A 22,206-nucleotide genomic window follows, 5' to 3' on the forward strand; every position below is an offset into this window, starting at 1 on the left:
GAAAGAAGTATCAATTTTATGCATAATTTACTTTTGTGGGTATCGTGATTTTGAAATAGACTAATGAAAAAGGACTTAAGTATAAAGATAAGATTACATTTTACCGAGGAAGTAACTACGATATATATTTTACTAAGAAATTCATATAGTAAGCTTGATATAATTAGCAGTCCTTCAAAGTAACCATCCATATAATATAGTTTTTCGTGGTCTGGTCCGGAATAATAATTAGTTTAATTATGACTTGAGTGAATGTGATGTAGAGAGAGATATTAAATGTAAGCAGCTGCCACAATTATTAGCTGCTTTATCCTGACCGCTGCTTGATCTGATGTGTTCTATTAAATTTACACTAAAACATTCTCAACGAAAATGGTTATGTGCATTAGGGTAATTTCGGATGACGGGGTAAATGCAATTACGTTAAATTAATACGTAACTATTGATTGATTAAACGTTTATTTTCATGCGATGCCTTCACGATACTCATTGTAAGTAAAACGATGCTCTGAAGTGGTAGGTATTCACAATTTTCAGAATCATTCGACATCCGGAATTCCTCGAATGCACTATAAATGCTTAATATCGAAAAAACACGAGGAAAACTAAAAACGCTTGACTAGTACTTTAAGTAAAAATGGGGGTAAATAAAACTAAAAGCAGTAAATTATACATTCTTACTGATCCGCGCAATCCGGGCGTGAGGATGCATTCGCGCCCGTTTGCATAAAGCAGAGAATAATAAGGTCCTTTAAAACCACATATAAAGACGCTTCAAATGCAATTCAGAATCATTCATTTTTAATGAACTTGGTTGTAAACTTAAATGTTTACGACATGTGCGCAAAAGTGCCATTAGGGTCTTAAATCTAACCATGAATTAACAAACAGGATCGAAATAAATAGAATATTCAGTAATCCCGTGCATAATTTGAATTTAAATTATAAGGACGACACCAAAAATAAAGAGGCAAGTAAAGAACAGTAAAATAAAAGACGTGGGTATGGAAAAGGGACGACAATAAGGAAATGTTATCACCAAGCTCATTCTTAAATTAGCTCAACAATTGATCTTATAATAGAACAGGGTTGGAAATACGCGTGACATCTTTAGAAAAAAAGAAATACGACCAAAGAGAACTGTACAAAACAAATCAAGGCTAAAATTAGATTATGTATATTACGTCTTCCATTTAACGAAATAAATCCAAAAATAAATAAATAATACTTTCGCCTCTTTAGAATTATTGCTCTTTTGAAATAAGCTTACCTACCTACTTATTTCACTTTTCCATCATAACAAAAATTGCAGGATATAAAAGCTGTACCGTATAACGCAAATCAAAATGAGTACCTACGAAGCTTTCCCCGTCAACCGTCGCAGGTATACATTTTTTGCATTAATGAATGTGTCATAACGCCAATTAGAACGGCCATCGAAAAGGACTGTAGCGGCATGACCGGACATTGAACTGACGACGAACGGTGACAATCCGATCACACCCCTGCGGCCAGACGTATTGTGAACGCGTATAATACGTAACCCTCTAAATGGCTTTTCGTTGCAGCGTTGACATGTAATGAATATGTAAAATATTACATAACTACAAATAGTTGGGTATATAGAGTTTCCATTTGAATCAACAAAGACAAGTGTGGTGGAAATTGGGTGGAAGCGAGCTTAATTACATTTCAAGTTTAATTTATACAATTATTAACATTGAATAAATCATACCGTGTTTATACTCGCTTTTATACGTATTACATTTATTTACTTTGATGATCCATTAAAACGCATGAAATGTATTTTTTAGGCCTGATGCCAACCGTGAACAATTTACTCGAGATCAAATATTGGAGATAAGGTAGCTCGATTCTCTAAATAACAGTAACTTCAAGTCAATATGCTGAAACCTGCAGTAGGTACCTACACTCAGTTCCTAATGACCCCGTAAGTCATTACAAATATTGTGTCGCTTTATTAGAATAATAATAATTAAATAAATTCGAATAGCAGACGATCATTGTAGATACATAAGAATATCAGAAAGGTCAGAGATTACTTCTTCCTTTTATGCAGCAAATAGGGGATTTTCCCTTGCATTAAAATGATGATTAGATCGGTACACTAGAGAAATCCTACAAAACGTTAAGAGTGGAAAAATAAATTAAAGTTGATCGATTTTTTATTAAAAATATATCGGATACATATTTCTTTGACGTTCTTTATGATTGGTAATCAGATTGAAACTCAGGAGACCATCCTTATTACAGGAATCTTATTACTTTAATATCTAATATCACAGATGCCATACAAACCGAACATGCAATTCGTTCAATAATAATTTATACCTTTTTTACATTTACATTTTCTAACAATTTGTTAATGACTCGTTTGTTGGTAAATGCATTGTGATTTGTGGAATACAATTTGGACAATGCACAATTTCGAAAACAATATATTTTTAAGTAATCCTACCTAAATGTACCGTTATCGACTTGAACATCTTTTCTTTTTGTTAATTCAATAACTGAAGTTCAAAAATATGCTGAGAGTGATTTTTTTATTTTAAAATAGTTATTATTACCCCGGTAGTTTATATTAAACTAGCTGCTCCGCGCGGTTTCACCCCCGTGGCTCCACCCCTGTTGGTCGTAGCGTGATGATACATATATAGCCTTTAACCTTCCTCGATAAATGGGCTATAGCTAACACCGAACGAATTTTTTGAATCGGACCAGTAGTTCCCGAGATTAGCGCGTTCAAACAAACAAACTCTTCAGCTTTATAATATTAGTATAGATAAATGCATTTTAGTTTTCACTTTAATTTGGATGCTAGTATCTCGGTTACGTTAAGGTATCGCATATGAACGCAAAATTTTCATATTTTTGCCAGAAAAATGGATTATTTAAATTGTTTGTCTGTACCTGTGGTTTAGCCTAGGTTAGGTTTCCATAAACTTTCGCATTTTGTGACTAAATACTTACAAAGAAGTTACAGTGCGAGGGCATACATTACATATTATCATAAAAAAGAAAAATTCGTTTTATTGCTTTCAGGTTAACGTTTCAATTGTGTATTTTTTTGGTAAAATCATTTTTATGCGAGACAAAACAAACGAACCGCGTCATCAACCACCTCTGAAAATGTAATTAAAGACCATCAGTTACTAACCTTTTTTTTATAGTGGGGAAATCTTCCAAAGATACCCACGGCCCCCGGGGAAGGAGCCGTGGGTTATGTCAGATTCTTACCGACTAAAACCTCACTATCAGTTACTAACCTACCTATATTCTTAAGAAATATTGCCTTTGTCCGGGTTGAACTGGCTAAACAAAAAATAAGACATGACCTGTAATACTATGTAACCGGTCTAGTAGTTTTTGAAATCTTTCTTTTTATTATTTAAGTATAGGTGTTAAGTATAGGTGTTTAGGTGTGTATGAATTAACCATTTTAGTTACCCATTTTTAACTTTTGCCATTCTAAATTGCACGAAACTTGGACAATGATTAAAGTAAAATTTTGTTTGATCTAGTTTTAATCGCTTTAACATGAAGTGACAGTCATTTACATAATTTAAAATTTCATTAGCATCTGTGCAGGCAAAGTTCTTTGATAAGTTTCTTTGAAAAGTTCGCATTTTCTAACTAGATAAGCCATATTCATGTGCATGCTTCTTGATTAAATTATCGATATTTCTGCTCAGAGATGTTTTGTACTAAAATGAGCTGTTTTCGAATATTAGGGGATTATTAAATTATTTAAAAGCCTGACAATACACACGGGATATCCTTGGGGTTGTGCGTGCACATGGGCAACGCTGATAACTTGAACAATGGTAGACAGGCAGACTCTCATACGAATGAGATTAGTTGAGAAGTGGTAGCGTGTATTAAAGTCAAAAATATCTTAAAATTTTCAGTGTTAGTCTCTCAACAATTTTATTAAGACAAAACTGTTTCGAGAAGGCCCACAAAAAGATATTTATTTGAACTTTTCTGGGATATGTCACCAATCCGCTCTGTGGTTAGTTGTTTTTAATTCTGTAATATATTCTCAACATAGTTTACCCGTAACAATGAGCTTTTTAGTTTTTATTTTTTATTATTAGGTATGTATTATTAATTAAATTAAATGGAATGAGGAAACAGGAAACACAAAAAGCGCAGGGGCAATGATAGTTTTTCGTGACAGTGACATTCATTTTTAGTCGATAATAATTATTACGTAGGTACTAGCGGCCCGCCCCGGTAGCACAGAATACATAATAGTAGCTAAACGCTACAGAACGGACACTCTCCGCCTCCCGCCAAAATTAAACACTTACCTCACCCCGCACGATCAGACATAAAATGGTCCATATTTTTCTACAGGGACGATACGCAACGAAGATTGACAACATTAATCAAATTGACTTAAAGTAATTTTATTATTTTGGATTTGTGATCATCGTTTTTCGTAGAAAATGGTTAGATATTGTGCTGTTTACGGATGTATTTCATCAGAAAAACGCGAATTTTTTTTACGCTAGTCAAAAATGTGCCAACCATAAAGCGTTAACACACACATTTGCAGTCTCTACAGTGTGACTGTCAAAACCTTGTCAAAACGATAGTTTTGTATGGAGTGTCCGGGGTGTGCCGGTAGACTAATAAAAAATATAACATTTATTTAGCTTAAGTCTGAGAATCCTACCGATTTTTATTGCTTCAAATTCTTGTAGAAATTACACGTAAATATTACGTAGAACTTGAGTCTTACAAGAATTCTCTTCATTTGAACCTTTATTAAGATCTATTGCAAAATATAACTAGGTACTGTAAGTTAGCTTAGAGAAAATGTCTGCAATTTCCACTAATTAAATATAAGATATTGCGAATAGCAAGACGAGGTAGCTTCTGCTATTAGAGACTGTGATATCCATAGGAAAATAATTAATTACTAGCTTCCGCCCGCGACTCCGTCCGCGCGGATGTCGGTCTTCGCGTGGATGGTTATTTCTCCATTTTGAGTACCTCTGTCAATAACATCTTATAAATATCTATTGGACCCATTTCCCAAATACGGCTAGGCCTATAATAATACGCAACGTGTGTTCGCGGTTCTATGGAACAACGTCTATGGATAAAACTGAAAATTTAAGATTAATTTTTTTCTACGTATTTTTCCAGGATAAAAAGTATCCTATTTTACGCCCAGGATAATAAGGTATAATTATACCAAGTTTCATCGAAATCGAACCGCTAGTTTTCACGTGATGCCTTCACATACAGACAGACAGACAGACAGACAGACAAAAATTTTTTTAATCACATATTTGGGTTTGATATCGATCCAGTAACACCCCCTGCTATTTATTTTTTCAATATTTTCAATGTACAGAATTGACCCTTCTACAGATTTATTATATGTATAGATTCAGGCTGATATTGCAGAATTCTGTTGAATATTTAATAAGGGTAGGATAAAGGAATATAGATAATTTATTTAATCCTCAATAATTAAATATTAAGCAGTAGGTATATATAAAGCATGTACATTAGTAATGACCCTTTGTATAAATGCACATGAGTGTATTAAATGACAACGAAGCGCATTTAAGCTCCCAGTAAATATTCGGTCAATGAATCGGCACCAATGATCGGCATACCAATATTTGTTGAAATTGATATGCGCGGTTGTTACAGTTTTAACGATTTCGCTTTGCATATTTCGTACGCAGGCTTTGTATTAAAGTTGTATGTATTGTTACAGTCGATGCGGATTGCGCTGGCTTCTTTCTAAGCATATCCGTAAACATTGAAGTATAACAGAATTTGGCATTACTAGTATTCATCTTTATTTTTATTGTTGTTTATGACACTTAACATACTCATGATGAATACAAATAATTATATTCGTCTTTATTTTATTAAGATTTTAATCTTTATAATTATTGTTATCGTTGAAATGTGAATACCGGGAGAGCATGATTAAGTTGGAAATTGAAGGTTGTTAGTGTGGGGATTCGGACATCCACAAACATGCATTATTCTTATTTGACGTTCTGTATCAATTTCACCTATTTCGGCTTCAGGGGTGGCCGATGGAGCCGCAAACACTGGTTGTGGATGCTTACAGTTGACAATATGCTTATCGTCAGATGATACGTATCTTTAACCCTCCTCCCGCATACTAGAAATTCTTGACGTTCACAGTCAGTGACTGAAACGATTTAAATACGATTCTACAAAACGAAGCTGCGCAACAGAAATGCATTATGCTCCAGTCGTAATATTAAACCTCCACTATAATAGCTATTATTGTCGTTTCTCAAATGCTCAATGTGTGAAATTAGATTCTTGCAGCACTATTTCACATTCTGACGTGGAAGACTTTCTCTATTATTTGTTTTATAGTAAACTAGCAAACCGGGCGAACTCCGTTTCGCCACAAGAGACTCTTTTTCTTTGCTATAAACCTCACGGAGCCCGAGACCTTTCCAACGAATGCAAAACCGTGGAAATCGGTTCGTGCATTCTGGAGTTATAGCGTCAGGAAGGAAAACCCGACTTATTTTTATATAGTAGATTTAAAAAAAAAACATTGCCTCATGTATCCTGTATTTCAGCATTTCAATACAACGTAGTTTATGCGCATTGGATTTTGGAATGATGTAATAATACGGAGACTTAACAATCGGCCACGATGGCACGGTTTGCGGACGAAGGATTAAAAGTTTTATAATTTTCAGCGTGTTTGTGTTTAGTGATTTTAGCCTGCAGTCCATTTATTGAAGCCGAAGAATAATAATAAAGTACATAGTTTGGAATAATAGCTAAGAGATGTTGATACATTGATATTTTTATAAACTTTCAAACTATAATTAGTAAGCAAACCAGTATAGGCTGATTTAAATAATTTTTACTTTTTTATGTAAGAATGTACCTTGTTTCTTTAATTAACTGTTATTTATTTTCATTTATCTCCAATGATAATATTTGCAAGTCTTGTAAATAACTATATGTTTAAGGAAGTCGTACGGTTGGCAAGGTCGTAAGAGGTGGGCACACCTATAAGATTGTCAGTGTTGTAATTTTACCACCAACGTTCAATAATTATCAAAAGCATGAATCGATGTGAGTCGTCGTGGAGGGGTTCTAAGACGTGAGGGGCCGCGATAGTAGCGCGGGGCGATGAGGGACGCCGCGGTAGCGCGCAAGTCGTCGGCCGTATCGACCGGCCCGGATGTGCATTGCAATGCCGGAGAGATCAGCCGACCCACCTACTCGCGGAACTTCACGACCGCGTTTGAAATACTATGAGCCGCAGCCGACGTTTGTAGCCTTCAAGCCTCGCTGTCTGTCTTGCTCTGCCCCTTGTTTACGCCATTTGACCTTTGCGCTCGTCTGCTTTTTTAATAAACGTAAATAAGAATGTCTGATTGCAGTTAAATAGCACGCGATTTATTGTCACTCGGTGTAAACGTGCCTTTGCTTTTAATAGTATACTAAAACGTATAGCAGGCAAGAGGCACGCGTGAAATCTCAACTAGAGCTATGAGCTGAAAAACTGCTTATTTTCTACTTATGTCAAAAAATGAACTGTTAGCACACAGACACAATAGACTGGTTATGTATCTTCAACGTTTGGCTAACTAAGAACTTTTGTTACAATGTTAACTGCCTTCTTGCGAAGGTTAACACGATGGGGGACGTATATACCATATATGTGATACGATTAAAGCTAGTAGAGTCAGATCGCAAATATTGTTTAGTTCAATTAGCGGCATCGTCACATTGAGTCAACCCTTGTCTTCCGGTGTCCCGGTGCGCCGTAACGAATGTCAATAGGGATTAATTTGAGCGTTTTGACATGTCTTCTTAATTACTTTATTATGATATTTGTCCATCAGACTTTATTTATCGACCAACATTTAACAGAATTGTATTTTACACTTTTTTGAAACTAGGTTTAAAACCTATTTAGATCTTATTCATGGAAAGTATTAGACAAATCCCTGCCCCAAGATATTATGTTCATTGCAAATAGCTTCGCGCCTATTACAGTGCAAGCGGTAACGTATCGCTTGCGGTCCACGTGTATCAGCAATAAAAGTGCCTATTTACGATTAAGGATGTTAGCTGAATGTGTGTAATGAGGACTGAGTACCGGAACAGTGGGGGGAGTATCTATTTCCGACGGAGCTCGGTCAATGACTTAGACCCGGAACTGTTCAACAATTAAGCATGTACGACCTTTAATTACAGCAAGTTTTATAATTAATATTTTACAGCGATTTCTTCTGATTGTCATACACGCACATGTATTATTGCTTATTTTCTGTATTTTGATTAAATCGTCATTGTTGTAATAGAAGTTGATTGCTTTTGAGTTCAAAAAGCAAGACCAGATCATTAATTATTTATTATTTATCTTCATTATATTTTGTCTAGGTACGCGAGAAAATTGTATTTAAAAGTAATTCATTTATCAACAAAATTTAATTGCATCGTCCTTTAAACACATTTATTCATAAATATAATGACGAAAATTTTCAATTTAAGTTACAATAAATTACAATATACGAACGTCGCAAGCGTCGATCGAGAGACAGGTTTGCGAAGGGTTCACTGACACAATGTGTGTACGACGCTCAATAAATTGAGAATCGTCAAAGGGCTCGTTCTTTTTAAAGCGCAGTTGCATCTTTGTAATAAGAATTCGGTCTGTAAAAAGTTGGTGCGATTCTTCCGAGAACGCGGTGAACGAGAAAGGGATTCTCGGAAAAGGGTATCGGCGCCGGGTCCTTTTTCTTTCATATCACTTGTTTTAACGACCGGGGGATTGAGCGCAACAGTTCCGCATGTATCAAATTCTCTGACAATGTTTCAACTTTCAAATTATTGCGGGCTGCTACGATTTGTTGCTCGTTCCATACCGATCCAACCAGCAGAAATAGAGTCGATGTTTGCATCGACTCTATTTCTGCCGGTTATGTAGAGGTTTGTTGTTTAAGCGAGACACTGAAGCATTATTATTTATTATTTTACACGGACACAACCACTGTAGGTAATTTAATTAAAAATATTATTATTACATTTTGCCAGATTATGACTGTTTTGAACAAATCCTTAGAAAAAATTCCACTAGAGAATATTGTTGCATGGTGGTTTATAAATAAATTTTATAAACCACCGTGCTATCTGTTCATAGCGATCTATGATATTATAGTATCAGATTTATGTAATGGCAAATTAACTGAAACTTAATTACAATTCTTTTATTTATTAAACTATAATATTTTAATCACGCTTTTACAATTCAAAAGTGTTAAGAAGACAAGATATATATATTACGTTTGAAAAGGCATGATTTGGCCTAGTACAATGACAGATTCTAAAATGTTTGTCAAATCCAATTTAAGAATAGTTGAATCTCTATTGCTTCCGCTTGTAAGTGCAGTTGGCACAAAAACTATCGGTGATTTTAAATAAACTTGTAAAGAAAGTACGTAAAGCGTTTACAGTGTCAACATGTCCCACTCGTCTCAAAGCATTAACGTGTCTCCGCAAACGCGTCGTTCGCGTAACACGATCAAAGCAACGTTAGCTGTACGAGTAGCTTTATTCACACGTAGCGTATTGGCTCCGTTGGTGCCTTTTGTTACCTTGTTGCTCGCATAGCAAAGTGTACATCAGAAGTTACACCACTGAGTTTACAATGCGCGTCTATTTTCCACATATTCAACCCGTATTTTTCATCTGAGGTCTTAAGAAAGTTCTTGCGCTTCTGAGACATATTTGTCAGGAATGTGTGCTATGTTTGCATATGCAATCATGCAGAATGCAAATCCTTTTTGATGCCTTTAAGGAACCGTTTAGAAGACGCTTATGTTTTTTAAATTCCACGTAGTAACATAACGTTGTATCAGGAAATTATCAGGTTGTATAGAATACTATATCATTTTTATTGTATCCTAATAAATTAAAATGGTTGTTTTTTTTAAATGATTGAAAAAAATGAAAGGCAACTTTGAACACTCCTTGTTTATGGCGTTATATTATAACATGTAAACCAGCGTTTGTTGTCGACGCAACATCAAAGAAAAAAACTAATATTTGGCCGCTTTTGTTAGTGAAAACCGTGTTTTAGACTGTTAGTTTAAAAAACTGTTAGGTGTTTGCACTAACAAAGGCTGTATGTCAATTTTTATCCGAAGTTTATTGAGTGAAAATCTTTTTACTTTGTAGCCATATCGAAAAAAATAATTAATAGATGAATCGACTTTGAAAATCACTTTTTATATTTACAATCGGACCATTCATCCGCAAAAGCTCCGAACAGAGCTTTTACAGATGAGTACATTTTGCAGCAGCCGAATGATTAAAAACACGAATATTCCATATTCATCCATAACGGTTAATAGCTGGTGTCAGGAACGAATAAAAAAGTAATGTCTACATTTAGATATTACGGCCGATCCGAACGGAGGATAATTTGGGCAGAAGTGCATAATATAATAAAAGGTACTGCGTTATTTAGTAGTCGAGATGAGCGTCGGGCTTCGCGGCGCGTTTCTTTTTTGCCCCCTGTGGATTCCAATGCCCCATGTCCAACCTGTAAGTCCAGCACTTTGCCGTGCGTTGACCGCGCCTCAAAACGCAAAGCCGTTGGACGAGCTACGGTGGACGTTTCGAAGGCTCCCGTACACCATTATGACGCTTTCGACCTTTCTCATCGCGCCGCGTACGGCGTAATTAAAACCGTTGTAAATAGTAGACGCGACGTTATAGTTTGGTACTTGATGTTTGTTCTATGAAGTATATGAACATCACAATAAGTAGGTGCTTTAAAACAAGTTGTGCCTTTTTGTACTGAATACTTTCAATCTAGTCAATTATTAAGCATTATATGGACGATTAATGAAGGTTCAACATGATATACTGGATGTAGTTTTTACTTTTTGTTAACAAGAATTATTAAATAAAAATTTTTAATTGTTTTAACAATTATTATAACGTGTTATACTTATCATTATTGCCGTCTTCCTTTTATTTTAAACTAGCTTTCCGCCCGCGGCTTCGCCCGCTTTGTCTAAGACCAAATAAATTATTTTATACTAAAACGTTCCTGTTGAATCCCTCTATCTTTAAAAAAAACCGCATCAAAATCCGTTACGTATAGTTTTAAAGATTTTAGCATACAGGACATAGGGACAGAGAAAGCGACTTTGTTTTATACTATGTAGTGATTTTTGGAAATAGTGAATGTTTTCAAAGGCATAATAAATAAAAGCTTTGAAAGAAGATTATAAACGTGTAGTTAGGAGATTGTTACAAAAAATGTCATAAAATGACCCTTCAATTTATGACATTTTTTGTCTGACTCCCTTGTCGAAAATAAAATCCGATTAATCAAGGGCTTTAATAAGCGTTTGACAAGGTTGTCAGCATTGATTGATTTACAGTTTAATAAAAACAATCCAAATTCAACCCAAGATAGGTACAGTTACTACTTACTAATGATACTGGAAATGTTAATTTTCGCAAATTGGTTCTTGATGCATTGCTATTACTTTGAAGCTTATTGCTTATAATATGTAATTTAAAAGTTGACGCCGCGCTTCGACAGGATTGCCGCGTTTTTTAATATCGGTTAAGGATCTCAACACATTTGAGTTGTTTGTTTCGTCATTTTTATACAATTTATATTTTACCCTTTTTCAATAAGATATAAACACATATTGTGTAGATAATAAATATGTAAATAATTTGTTAGAGATAATATTGGAGCGTTAATTAAACTTGAGCAGTATACACAATTACGTGACATTTGCCACGTTATCGATGACGTTAGATAAATTTCATGGTGGCAAGTGGTGGTGGAAGGATTAAACCGATAGTCGCGGGAATGAGATAGGACGACCGAATGACGCGACGGTTGCGCGCGCGCCGTTCATTGATGCGCAGGCGCCGTGGAGGGATGAGGAGTGGGGGCGAGGAATGCGGCCGCGGCGAGCAATGACCGCGCCAGGGTCGCTTCCTTTACGAGAAGCGCGGGCCGTCGTACTACAGCCGATTCCCCCCGCCCGGCCCCCTGCGGTCGTACTACATGGCCCTCGCGGCTGCGACGCACGCTTTTCGACCCACAGTCCGTTAGAAAAATTAAGCGCGCCGCATTCCGCGATCGTTTCGGTGTCTCTATCGCACGCAGAGATCCTGCTCACCTTCCGTTTCGTTCTAGAGTGGTGGCGTGCATTGAAAGCGTTGTTTGCTTTCTGAAAGGCGGTCGCAACTCGGAGCGCGCGAAACTTGCGCTTCGCCGAGTGCCTACTCGATCAACTTCTAGAACCACTCACGTGAGACCAACTTTACTCTCAATCAGATAAATAGCATCGATGGTTATAGACTTATAGGGTAATATAACAAAAAAAGGTATAAATCTACATTTTTACGGGTTTTCTTCCTGGATAATAAACGCTTTAAAGTTTAAACATTGGTGTCAATGTTTAAACTTTAAAGTGTTTATTATCCATAATTTTTTGTTTAGATAAATTATTCGTAGAGCCGTCTACATGACATGCATTATTATTTATGTATGATAATTTTACTTCAGTGTGGGTTAGTGAAGTTTTACTGATAATACCTACTTATTTGCACAGGTAGGTAGTATAAGGGTCTCCGTAATGCGGGTAATTTCTCTTACCTCCCTCAGATATAATTATGGCCCCCGTTATTTTTACATCAACGGCAAAACTTGTGCGGAAACTTTTCCCTTTAAAGTTATAATAATTTGATTTTGCCATCGCAAAATGAACACGCCGCGTTTGAGGTTGCGTTGAAGTTATTGTTTTTGAGTTTTTGCTTTGAACATGTTTCGGCTTTCACCAATTTACATGTTTTATTTTGGGTTAAACAACTGAGTGAATTGATCACTTATTAAATATTGGTTACAATCAAGAATTGTCAATTTAAACAAGGTTATTCGAATAAATATGCATTTATACAAAATAATTTGGATATTTTACTAAATACTAAAAACAAAAAAATAATATTATAACAGTAAGCATAATCTAAAACATTTTAGCTATTATGTGTATCTGTCGTTACTTATTTCATACATCGGTTGCGGATTTTATCTAATCGTACAGTTTTATCTTCCATAAACATATTTGAAAAGTAACGGTCATACCGATAAATGACATGCCCATGAGGCGGCTTAAGGATAATAATATAGTGAACAGTTGAGGACGGAAATCCAAAGACAAGATATTTAGAATACGCGGTTTCTGAGTCCCATAAAAGACTTCCACGTGACGGTTAGGTACTTACCCTTGTAGAGACTGGCTGTGGGAGTTTCTAAAAACGCAATAACGTGCAAGCTTTCACGTCACACTCAGTGATAGTGTGAGTGCATAAAGTATAAGCCTCAGGAAGCGTGATGTCTCATAGGATTCGAGAAGATGACGACGTGCAACGTATCGCGTTGCTTAGTATCATGAATGTAACTGAAACTAATGACGTAGCTAAGGTGGATGGGCGAGCATACTGTGGCTTAAACACGATATACGGTCTGCTCGTGGAAATTAAACGCATAAAAGTTGCGTTACCTTTATGGGGCTTTACATTGGCCGTTGCAATAAACCATTTTGTGAGCACGGACTTAAAACTATACGCTAACTACTGATATATTATAATATTGTTAGTATGCAGTATTAGCGAATGTTTCATATAAATCAATGTTTTCACAAAACACTCTACTGAACAATTTTTTTTATTGATATGATTTTAACCATAGACGAGAAAATGTACCTAATTTAATGGGACAATAATATGGTCATTGACGAGGCAAATCGAATTATTCTGACGGATTACTTTTTTACATTACACCAGACTATTTAAATAAAACGTGTTAATTTATTAAGTAGTTAGTAAGTCATCTTTTAGTGATCATTATTTTCTTGTTAAAATATTATCACTATCATATATTATGTACTGCAATTTTTCATCCAGGTATTGCTAACTACACGTTAGAACCCCGTAAAGGATAACGTATATGATCAATCAATCAATAGGGGAAGACGTCTAGGGTACAATAACTACGCTGTGGTGAATTCGATACTTTTAATACAAAATAGGGTAACTCTTCGATGAATTTATGACATTTTTGAAGTTTATTCCTAATGGAAAACAATAACATTAATTTGAAAGTGAAATAAATTTATTTGTCAACAAATTCATTTATTTTTTTATTCTTTGTGTTATGATTTGTACAATATCAATATCATTTAACACATTAAATTAATTTTAATTTTGTCAAAATCCGGCGCACCATTTGATATGATGTGGTCTTATTTGAAACTTAACCAAATATTAAGAAAAATACAGTGTTACATATCCCTCATGTGCTTTAAATGCAATAAATATATTATTATTTATAATAGATATATTATTCATAGCCATTTTCCTGTTAACAAAACTGTAATTTTCTACATCCTCGAGTTTATATTTCTGAAATTATAATCGTATAAAAGTTCATAAATGCATAATAAGAAAGGAAGGACGGCAAAATATGTTTAACATATTTACATGGACTGCTTCGGTCTTGCTTTTAACATAAAAATAGTAAATAGAATTTATCGTGTACCGTATATTTATCCGATCGGGTAGCAAAACCTTAAGTTTACAATGAACATTTAGAGTTCAGTGGCATCCCTGATCGGAACGCAATGCCTAACCGGACGCGACAGGCGACGGCGGCGTCCTGCATACTCGAGCCACAATATTGATACAGCCACATTAGCATCGCTGTAAGTATGCTTATATAGGTTGTTTGTGTCCCACACGGTGCAACGCGCGACCCTGACGTGCTGCCGGCCGATGCGCCGACGTAAACACCAAGCAAGGTCGACCGCCTCGCGATCAATCTAGGGTTGCTAGATATTTGAAACATTAGCGCCTAACATTCCGTCATCTTCCTTGTGAAACTCGCAATAGCATATGGTATTGCTGCGTTTCTGGCTGGTTTCTCTAGATGTTGAAGTTGCATGATCAAAGCGGAAGTTATCATATAGGTAATGATAATTAGAAGGCGTCTCCTTTTCTATATGCAATTGGTCAATGCATATTTTTAAGACAGATTTAAAAAAAAAATGCATAATTTTTGTATCTAGTGATGAATAATATAGTCAGGTTGACAACCCTCGGTTGCTCCTACTAGTTCTGGGCTTTTTATAAATAATTCTGTACCCGATATCGGTTTATTGTTTATACTGAACAGAACTCTTGCAATTTCTAGACGGATTGCGAAACTTAGTTGTTCATTCCAAGTTTGTAGAAACTTGTGGAGGGATCGGATAAATGTTTCACAATTTTTATTTTACTGTTCACGAGAAGCCTTTTAAAATATTTGAACAAATTGTAGAGAATGTTTATAAGGAAATGAGTTTATTTGTTGATGTCGAAACTTTGGCAGCGCTTCTATTGTCAACAACTAGAATTAATTTAACAGGAAGTAACTCCATTTGATTCTAATTTTATAAGGATAAATGAGGTTACTAAGGGCCAGAAGCAGGAAAATTAAAAAGTTTACAAGTATAAAAAAAACGAATGTACAAACATCAGCCTTCAGGCCAAATTTTAAATATTTCAGCTCTATCCCTGATTCTACTCAGATTTATGAGTACATATTGTGAATCAAACAAAAAAGATAATATAATAAATAATATGTAACACAAAAAATATTCAACGTATATTACATGTTTCAAATTATCCATCGATTTTTGCTTTAAAATTGACAATTTTTATGCAAATAAAGATGTAAGTATAATTTTATTAGAAAAAGCTTAATGTGAGAAAGTTCACGCATATTTCCTACTTTAGCAAGAAATAGGTTCCAGAATAAACGATACTTACCAAATTAAGTATACAGAGTTTTATATTATTATGATATTTGTAAAAACTTTTCGAATATTATGAACATAATTTTATAAAATCTTATAACTACCTCACACTTTATCACTGAGTGAGTGAATTTTACGGGAAATATCACTCTTTATAATAATATCATTTAAACCACCACAATTTCATTAGAATTCTCAAACAAATGCAAAACTAGAGGTCTCTAGTCTAGTAAAATGGAATAAAACAAAAGGAAACTAATTAAAATGTCCATTTCAAATTATTTTCGTTCTAATGTAATGAACAAAGTTATAGGTGTGCTGCATTGAATTTCAGTAACTACTTTATTATTGTATACACTAGATGAAATAGTAATGATACAATGTTTTCGCTTGCAATTTATTAATTATTTTATACCATTCCTGTTCAATGAAGTTGAATCGAATATTTTCATTATCAGTTTTCTACCTAAATGAAGTCACCGGGCTGTGACAGTCTGTTTTCCCAGATAAGGCTCGGAATGAAACTAGTTCATACTTTTTTATATTATTTTTGTTGTATTTCTACTATCTTTATATTTTGAAAAGCAAAGATCTTTCTCGTTTATATTGTAGGCAACTAATATTAAGAAGTAGGTATGCGATAAGCATAGGTAACAATATATTTTGGATAACTGTGGATAATGTTCTTGGTTGGACAGTTATACCTGTATTTAGATTAAGTTTTATTGTACAACTAGCTGTTGCCCGCAGCTTCGCTTGCGTGGAAAAGATAAATTTTCATGGTATAAGTTTTCATCCCCTATTTTACCCCTTTAGGAGATGAATTTTCTAAAATCCTTTCTTAGGGGACGCCTACGTTATGACATCTACCTGCATGCCAAATTTCAGCCCGATACGTCCAGTGGTTTGGGCTGTGCGTTGATAGATCACTATATCAGTCACCTTTGAGTTTTATATATAATATAGATTAACCACTGTTCTGCTGTTTATTATCGCTGATAAAAATAAATAAATAAAAAAATAACTTTATAAGTACGTCTCTTTTTCAATCAATATTAAGCTAGCTTTCAACAGTGTCTTGCCTATTATATTGCTAAACTCTGGTAGATAATTGTAAAGAAATTAACTGAAATTCCAGTGTAGCTCTTTTATTAATTTTGACTTTGATAGTAGTAAAATTTTTGTTAATTAATTAATTGTTAGAAGGTATCGCTTTTGTGTCCATTATGATAGTAGAACAGATTCTTTGTAAGGTACGTAGGTATTCTTTGAGTCTATTTTTCATGAAAATGATTTGATATAAGTTTGATTTCGCAAAGAACCATTGTTCGTTTTTTTCCTTCGTTTTGTCGAAAAGTATAAAGGAATTTTCTTCGTTATGGATTTTTCCACTACAACCAGTTGCTAAGGGGAGGGCTTATTCCTTAGAAATGTGATATAAAAATGGAACTCAAATGGAGCAAATAATAAAGGCATAGAAAATATCTTGAAAATAATGATTACACCTTCAAATATAGCTGAAATATAACTCGTCGGAGAAGGCTTTTCACTAAAATAACTGCACTTAAATAGACGTGTCTGCCGCTGTCCGATCTAGGACGGCGTAGATATCTACACATTTTAATAAGACTATTGTGGGTAAGAAGACGAAACCAAAAACATATCTATACTAATATTATAAAGCTGAAGAGTTTGTTTGTTTGAACGCGCTAATCTCAGAACCTACTGGTCCGATTTGAAAAATTCTTTCAGTGTTAGATAGCCCATCCAGGAAGGCTATAGGCTATATTATATCATCACGCTACGGCCAACAGGACCGGAGCCACACGGGTGAAACCGCGGATCGCAGCTAGTGATAAAATAAAATTGTTGATGGCAACTCATCAGTTGTATTTGGGTACAATGTTATAAACCCTAATTAAGTGTAAGATATAATTCTGCACCTTTAGTTTAGAATTTTCACTAATATTATAATGTAAGTAACGTACGAAAGTAACTCTAAATATAGTATGTAGTTTCAGATCCGACAAAGGACGTAAGTAGTACATGTAGAAATCGGAACTATTCGAGATTTTCTTTTACAACGCAAGCGAACCCGCGACTCGCGAGTGGATAGCTAGTAAAAAAATATAGTCAATAATTGAACTCAGCTGAGCTTTGTATCCTAAATGCAAAGGTCAACCTGTTAACTGTTATTTGAAATGCAACTAACTTGCTGTTGACTCACGTGTATTCCAAAACAACGGGAATATTGTGAATAGCTCTTCGTTGTTAACGTATTTTCAGCTCCAACAACACACCACGTAATTCTATTAACGCGCAACAATGGACGTCCAATCTCTGTCATATGGGCTTGTTTTCAAATGTACAATAGTAATCTGCATTCTGCGTTGTTAGCTGAAGTGTTAATTCCTCACCATTTGTTGCAGATTTTGTAATCTATATTGATATTATAGGAACTGCTAGTTCTTTTTGAAAAATCATTCATTGTTAGGAAATCCATTTATTTAGGAAAGCTATAAGGCTATAGTATCTATCATCACTTATAATACCACAAGAGCTTCAAAATTATCGGGTATTTTCCGATAGGTTCGTTGCAAACAAATGAAGGAGTCAAGTTTTTACACACGAGCGCGAAGCGCGAGTGATTTTTCCTGAAAAACTTGACGACTTTATTTGTTTGCAGGGAACCTTGAGGGAAATGCCAGATAATTTTGAAGCTCGTGTGGTATTCGGGGGATTATTTTTCCGTCCCAAAATGTCGGCCAATTATTTCACAATTGAATTCAACCTGTCAGTTTGACGTCAACGACCAGAGAAAATTTTCAAAAAATTATCAGTATAATGCCATGTAGGTTGTACCACGTGATGTCGAATGGTGCAATTCTATTGGTCGATATTTGGGTCGGATAAATAATCAGCTTAAAACCAATAGTAACGGAGAAATGCGGGTAAAACCACAGGGCACAGCAATTAATTGATATAGAGATCAGGGTACGAATGAGAATAATAAAACCTAAAGAAGACGGTGCTTAATTGTTATTTGTTTTGTATTATATAATAACAATTCCACAGCGCTGAAAGAAGTCATTTTCCTGAATGAATAAATGTTTGAGCTTCATAATTGTTTTGCTGGGCCTTGAAGGATCTTTTACATAATATTTGTTAACTAGAAGGTAGGGAGTAAACTGTGTTTAGTATTTACAATTAAAAAAAATAGTAAGATATTTTGTTAATGACTATCTGAAATAAATAATACCTACTTAATGCAAATACAAAATTTATACAAAAAATATAATAAAGGTATTAGATAAGATTAAATACAGGTTCATAATATTCAATAGGGCAAGACTTTCACAAAGGAAAGAAGTAAAGTTGGCGTGACTTTAGATTTAAAAGCAACACGTAACTCGGTTAGACGCTAGAGAGAAATAAACCGCGAGAGAACTGAATTAGCACTAATTGTGTTGAACTGCTGGGGTTTACGTTACTGATGTTGAAGTGGTTACACCTACTTGCGCTCTGCTTTCATTCTTAATTCACTCTGTAGTTTAATATTTATTTTTTATCACGCTATCGTGCATATTTCTATGATTCCTTGAATCCTTGTCGTAATTAGTCCGTTATGTTGACTCTTTATTTAGTTTATTTCCTCTTTGTGTAACATAACTACTGTATACATTTAACTATATCGAATGGGTGATTTCTTAGTATCAAAATATTTTTAAAGTGAAACTTTTATTACATCGTCTCAAACTTTTTGGTCTGTGTAGCGCATGTATATGTCGCGTGACGCACGATACGTACGATAATTATCGTACAAATACGATAATTTTTAGTTAAATGTCTATAGTGTGAAAAAAAGTTTCACTTTTACCGTGGTTTCATAAAACCACACGACATTTTTTTGTACATTATTTGCTTTTTGCGTATTTTTAGAGTTCATAGAATCTTATTCGGACAGGGCGTAGATAGAAACTGCAAAGAAATATAAAAAAAAATTAAGATATTTAATGATCAGAAAATATGTTTTACTAAGGGCTGATTTTTCAATCCTTGGTTAAAACTTATTCATCGAATAACGTATTAGACTACCATTTCAAAAATATATTAAAATTAAAATGTTCGTGTAATACATTATTGGACGGATAAATTTTAACCAAGGATTGAAAAATCGGCGCTAAAAACAATATTTTTTTATGTTCCTATATTCAAATACTGAAATTTTATGTTACGGTTCTGTGTCATAAATTTTCTTTCTTTGCCGACCTTAAATTCATGATTGTATTATATGTAGGTATATGAAGTTCAGATGAGAGGAACACAGGTAGTAACACAATTGAGACGTACTAAGCTTGGATACGCGTAAGTTTCCTCACCCTCATGCCTCAGACTGTTACAGAATCATAATAGCGCGGAACAATGAACATCAATTACTTTAGCTGAATGAATTGAAAATGTTTATCAAGACGATAACGAAAGATAAGGAGAAATTAAAGAGTTTTTATGATAAAACGGGGAAATTCCCTTGGATGAGAAATGTCTCGTAACAAAATTGCAAATTATCATGAATTACTTAAGTTTGCATAATCCTTTACAGTTTATGTCATATTTAATGTATTAAAAACATCGATTAAGTTTATGTTAAACTAGCGGTCCGCCCCGGCTTCTCCCGTGGTAGGTACATATTTCGCAATAAAAGGTAGCCTATGTCCTTTCTCGGGTATCATAATATATACCAAATTTCATGCAAATTGGTTCAGTAGTTTAGGCGTGATTGAGTAACAGACAGAGTTACTTTCGCATTTATAATATTAGTAAGGATAAAGAGTTGAAAGGCCCGTTACCCAATTGGTAACAAGGTTCGGCACAAAAAAGTTCTTAGTCCGCTTTTTCCAGCGACTCGGCTGAATCGCCGCAGGCTCACTGCTGCGTGAGTTCATGCGTTCCCACGCTCAATTTTCCTGTACTTTTTTGACTAAAATTAACGACGTGTTTTTAACCAAGCATTTTTCAGTAAAAAGTTGTAAAAAGTTTTCAAGACCTTTGCTTCATTCAAATATTTTATTTTGTTACCGATTGTGTAACTGCTGCTTATTTATATTAGCAAGGCAAAGAATTTACAACGTGACAAATGAAACGGATGTTAAGTAATGTTTATTTCATTAAACTGAAATTTCATTTAAGTATCAAGGTATTTTAAATATTGTGGAAGTTTACAACAGATTAATTAATTATTATTGTTTAATACCTATACATAATACAGACGACCTGATCAAAGTGGCGGGGAGCCGCTGGAGTCAGGCCGCTGGTGATCGGTCGTTATGGAAATCTTTGGGGGAGGCTTATGTCCTGCAGTGGACGTCTTAAAAGGCTGGAACGGAACGGAACGGAATATACATATAATAAATCTGTAGAAGGGACAATTCTGAACATTGAAAATATTGAAAAAAAACGACGTGTGGCACTCGGGGACTGCCGCGGTAAAGCTATTGCATACTATGCCTTCAAGCCACACCTCCACTCGTCGGAGTGGGGAGCGTGAGGTTTTTTCGTTACGGAATTTCTCGATTTGGTCCCCGCGCTCAAGGCCCGCGATAGAAGCTATGCAATAGCTTAAAAGAAAAGCAGGGGGTGTTACTGGATCGATACAAAACCCAAATATGTGATTAAAAAACATTTTGTCTGTCTGTCTCTCTGTATATTCAGACATCACGTGAAAACTAACAGTTCGATTTCGATGAAACTTGGTATAATTATATACCTTATTATCCGAAAAATACGTAGAAAAAAAATCTTAATTTTTCAGTTTTATCCATAGACGTTCGAAAATATTGAAAAAATTAACAGCAGGGGGTGTTACTGGATCGATACCAAACCCAAATATGTGATTAAGTTTTTTTTTATAAGATGTGATTGTCAGAGTTACTCAAAATGGAGAAATAAACCATCCACGCGAAGAAAGACATCCGCGCGGACGGAGTCACGGGCGGAAGCTAGTTGTTTAATAAAATTCATTAAAACTCGTCAGCAAAATAAGTAAAGCGGGCTTATTTTAATTTATACGTGTATTTGTTACAACCAACAAGGCTATTAATTTCAAGTTCGGCTTGATATTATATATATATATATATATATATATATATATATGAAATGTTTTAAAGTTTTAATTAATTTTTTTTATTCTCAGCATTTTCGTGTATACAGTAATCAAAGTGAATCAAAGTATCACTGACAGTTTGACATGTTGCAGTATTCTGTACTATACAATTTTAATTCTATTAACCGAACAAGTAGATTCAGTTACCACCAGAAT

This window comes from Colias croceus, chromosome Z (genome assembly GCF_905220415.1).
Source record: "Colias croceus chromosome Z, ilColCroc2.1".
Classification (NCBI taxonomy): domain Eukaryota; kingdom Metazoa; phylum Arthropoda; class Insecta; order Lepidoptera; family Pieridae; genus Colias; species Colias croceus.